Here is a 4,950-nt window from a genome sequence, read left to right as displayed (position 1 = left end):
GGTATACGATCAGCCTATTAAGGAGAACTCTGGCAAAAATCTGGCAAAAATGGCTCCAAGGCAGTCTCAAAGGCTCCAAGTTTCAGAAAAGGACTGGCCTGCACTGGAAGAGGACACTGAAATCACAGGGCAGTCTTGTGATTGGGATATATCCCAAAATTGTTGGGGGGGGGGGGGGGAAACTTAAAAAAATATATTCCATTCATTCCTAAGTATCTCACTCCTTTCCAGCGAGCTCTCAATCTAACATGATCTATGTAGTGAAGGCCATTCCCTACCTTCCATAAAAAGCATGTTCTGCTATTTACTGCTTTGACTCAACCATCCGGGAGTTTTGGGACCACAGACTCGATGTCAATGAGGTGATGAAGCATCCCCTATGTGGCTCTGGCTGGAGAATCACAGGCCCACATATCATTGATCTGAAGCTGGACGGGACCTCCGAGGAGCTGATGGCTCCATGGATGTGCCAAAGAGATTCCTCCACCCCCTCATGCTCCCTTTCTTTCACGCTGTACATTGTGTAAGATAAGCTGCCCCTGACAAGTTCAAGTCACTACGTCACATGGTAGTGAAAGAAGTAGCAGAATAAGACCAGTGATCTTATTTCAATTCTCTTTGAAAGAGGCAGCTAGGTGGCTCACTGGGTAGTGTTCAGTTGTTTTTCAATTGTATACGACTCTTCGTGACCCCATATTGGGGATTTTTTTTTTTAATAAATAAAAGCTTATTTTCAAAATATGTGCAAAGATAGTTTTCGACATTCACCCCTGCAAAACCTTGTGTTCTAAATGTTTCTCCCCCTCTTTGTATCCCATAATTGTAAGAGGAAAAATAATGTGGTATAGTGAGTAGAGAACTAGTCCAGGAAACAGGAAGATCTGCTTCAAGTCCCATCTCTGACACATACTGGCTATGTGACTCTTCAATGCCTCAGGCAAACTCTCAAACTGTAGGTCAAAGGATAGGAACCGAGATTCTCACTGAGAGACTGAAACATCTATGAAGATGAAAACTTAGGTCCAGAACATAAAATTCGATGTAACATATAAAAAGCACAAAGTTTGTTTTTGCTTTTTTTTTTTTTTTTTTGTAATGGTATTTTACTTTTTCCAATTACATATAGTTTTCAATATTCATTTTTATAAGATTTTGAGTTCCAAATTTTTCTCCCTTCCTCTCTCTCTTTCCCCGGGCTGTAAGCAATCTGATATAGATGATTCCCACATTAATTATGTTGTGGAAGAAGAAACAGAATAAAAGGAAAAAACTACAAAAAAAAAAAAAAAAAAAAAAAAGGGAAAATTTACATTGAGTCTCCATAGTTTTTTCTGTATGTGGACTTAAGTGGCCATAAGGTGTCTTAGATCGCTGCATTGTACAGTGAACCATGGCTCTTGTTCTGATCACTTCACTCAGCATCAGTTCAAGTAAGTCTTTCCAGGTTTTTCTGAGATCCTCCTGCTCATCATTTCTTATAGAACAAGAGTATTTCATATATTCATAGACCATAACTTATTCAGCTATTCCCCAAGTGATGGGCAAACCCTCAATTTCCAATTCTTTGCTACTACAAAAATAGAACTACTATTATTTAATATTTCTGTACGTGTACGTCCTTTTTCCTTTTCATGATCTCTAGTTACAGATCTAGTAATGGTATTGGAAAAGTGCTCAATGCTATGTGGATTCTGGGCAAGTAAACACAATTTCAACTGGAAGAGATGCATCCTATGCATTACAACAAGAAGCAAGGACATGCAGAAGAATTAAAGCTGTAGGAAGGAAGGTGCTTTGGTCCCTTACACCAAAAGAGCTTGACAAAAGCTTGTTGAGTAGAACTCAACATTGTTCATTGTTCAGGCTGACATTGTTGCCTATTTCCAAGGATTACTGAATTCCTTTGACCAAAGCTAGACCAGGATACTGGGCATCAATCACAGGTTCAGGCGAAGACTTGTCAAGGTAGGTTAGCGTTCGCCAACCATGTGCTGTCCCATTGGAGTTCATTTAAAACGGCCTACCACAAGTTTATGTCTCTTAATCACTTACTATAACAGAGTGCCCTCTAGTGGCTTTAACTGGGTTTCCAAGGGCCCTAATTTCATTAAAATCTTGGAAACATAGCATTCAAACACATAGGATTGGAAGACATGGGCGATACTAGAATTTGAAGGTCTAAGAAGGTGGAATCTCGGTGTGAGAAGGAACGTTAGAGGATTTAGTCCAACTTATCCACGTTACAGAGTAAGCGACATGCCCAAAGTCACACATAGGGATGGAACCAACCTTGCTCTGCTGACTTAAAACCTTCTTCCTGTTACGTGCCTCCTTATTTATGAAAGTCCTGCGATTCATTCATCTTGGGTGAGAGCAATTTTGGCCTCTGCTGCATTAATTATAATAACATGGATTCCCAATCTACTCAATGTTTCCTAAATAATGTTAAATCTTCAAAGCTCAAGGAGTAGCACAGGAAAGGCAAAATTCTATTTCAGGTTGGAATACATAAATAATAACCTGGCAATGAGCATCACCAGTTTAGAGCTAGAAGGGATTTTCAGGTTATGTAGTCCAGTGCTTTCATCTGACAGAAGAGGAAGGTGAAGTCCTGAGAAGGGAAATGATTTTGGTTATGAGTTCAATCCACTCTTCACGCTAGCTTAATAATATCCATTTAACATCTGAGAAAACTTGTCCATCTTATCCAAGAATCACAAAGTTATTAAGTGACAATGGCCAATGCGCTTTTCATCACACTGTGGCTGATCTAGATCTGAATATCACCAACTCAAATGGAAAATTTCCACATCTCTAGGATAAAAATATAGACTCTTCAGCCCCGCACTTAAAAGTTCTATACAATGTGTCTTTTAGGTCTAATTTCTTATTATTCTCATTTACACACTCTCCAGTCCAATTGAGCCTAGTTGCTCAATGCTCAGTCTTCTGCCTCCATATCTATCGTCCACTTTGGCAAATAACAATTCTTAAGGAAATGTTGGATGGAAATCAGAAGTACTTAAGCCATGAAAAAAAAAAAGGGGTGTTAAATTTTTAATTTCACTTAGATAAATTGTTGGTTTTTCTTCTAAGATGAGACTCCAATTTCTAATCCATAATTATTCCCTGAACTCAGAATTGCAAATATTATATATACTGTTTCAGGAAATTCTTGGAGAGAATGATATTTTTACTGAGTCTTCCAGCTTTATCGAATAGAGATGGGATTATGACTTAAAATAAAAGTTTTCTCTTTTGTCCAGCACAGATCAAGAATCCAGACTTTTAACTTCTGGCTCAGGAATTCTGTTCCCCACAAGGCATGAGATTCTGAAGCAAAAAACACCACCTTGGGGCAGAGAGGAGCCAGCTAGCGAGGAATCGGAGATCAAATTAACTCAATCCCTTGATTTCTCAATATGAAAACCAATTGTCATAAAATGATTTTTGAAATTTTCTTTGCCCTTATATTCAATAACACGCTCATCACGCGCTTAGTTCTGTGCCAGGCATTGAGGGGATGCTCAAAAATGTGTGGCTTAAAAGGGGAGAGAATCATATAAAACAAATGAGAGAATGGGAATTATATGGGAGGCTTCCTAGGAGGGGGAAGAGCAGAGAATGATTCTTATTCTTATTGAAAGTGGCATTTGGCCAGGCCTGGACTTGGATGAGACTTCTACAGCCATCTCATTCAATCCAAAGATACCCTAAAAGAAACCTCACTATCACATATTAGACAAGTAGCCCACCCAGCCTTGCTTGAAGACCTCCAAGGAGGAGTAGAATTTCAAGATAGTAAGTACAAAGCAACCTCATTGACACTGGAAAAAGTAAAGGCAGATAATTAGGCAAGGAAGGCATGGAGGGCTTGAGGGCTTGATAGGGAATAAACCTAGAGAAATGTATTGCAGACAGATTAGGGAGTAAGTTAACAGACTCGATTTTAAAGTGGGTATTCCAGAGAGGTCTCTTGGTTCAATATCATTGGGTTCTCTATTAAAACTTCTGATCCCAAATATAGAATTATTATTTCGGGAGCGTAAGGCATTCTGGGACACAGAATCATGGGAAAAGAGGCCCCCATACATTTTGGCTAAAGTACAGTATAGCCTCTTTGTGCTGATTGGGAAATCTGAATCAGTTTGGGCAGGAACCATTAGGAACTAACCGCTAATTAACAGGGGGCCACAGCAGTGATCGATTTTCCAAGAGGAATAAACTCCAACAAAAGCAACATCATGGAATTAGAATGGCTGTGGATCCTCCATTGTGGCCCTTGAGTAGAAGCCCAGTGAGTTCTAAATAAACTCATTTTTTCTTCATCACCACCAGGTCACCTCCTAGAAGACATGATTCAACCGGAATGGAGACCTCATTTCTGAGGACCCAAGTAGCTCCGGCCTCACTGGCTTTAGATGTGATGGTGGGCCCTGTTTTATCTTTAGGCGCCAGAGTTGGAGGTCCTTCCTCCCCAAGTCTGTCAGCAGATAGTTCATAGTCTTTCCTGCTCATTAGTTTTCCTGCCTCCAATCCGCCCTCCACCCAGACATCAGTGACAGTCTTACACCTCAGGCCTGCTTAGGCCACTTCCAAGCCAAGAAGTGTGGGCAGCTCCCCACTGTCTGCAGAAGAACAGTCACTCCTCTGGCCCTGAAGTTCTACATGACTTTTCCAGGCTGATTTCGCATCACTCCTCCTACTATGGTGCAGGCTTCTGGGCCTGTTTGTTCTATCCTGCACACCACAGTCTACTTTTGGTCTCTGAAAGGAGACATTTTCAGATATGCTCATTGTTCAGCGACCTCCTCTCCCCATAAAATTACTCTACTGATGAATCGGTGCATGTGCTTTTCCCTCCAAACCCTACATATAAGAACCTGGCACACAGCAAGTGTTTAATAAATAATACACACTTATTGAATGAAAGGTAAATAAACAGCCAAG

Source organism: Sarcophilus harrisii, chromosome 4, assembly GCF_902635505.1.
Source record: "Sarcophilus harrisii chromosome 4, mSarHar1.11, whole genome shotgun sequence".
NCBI lineage: Eukaryota > Metazoa > Chordata > Mammalia > Dasyuromorphia > Dasyuridae > Sarcophilus > Sarcophilus harrisii.
Note: the sequence above shows the minus strand (reverse complement) of the source record.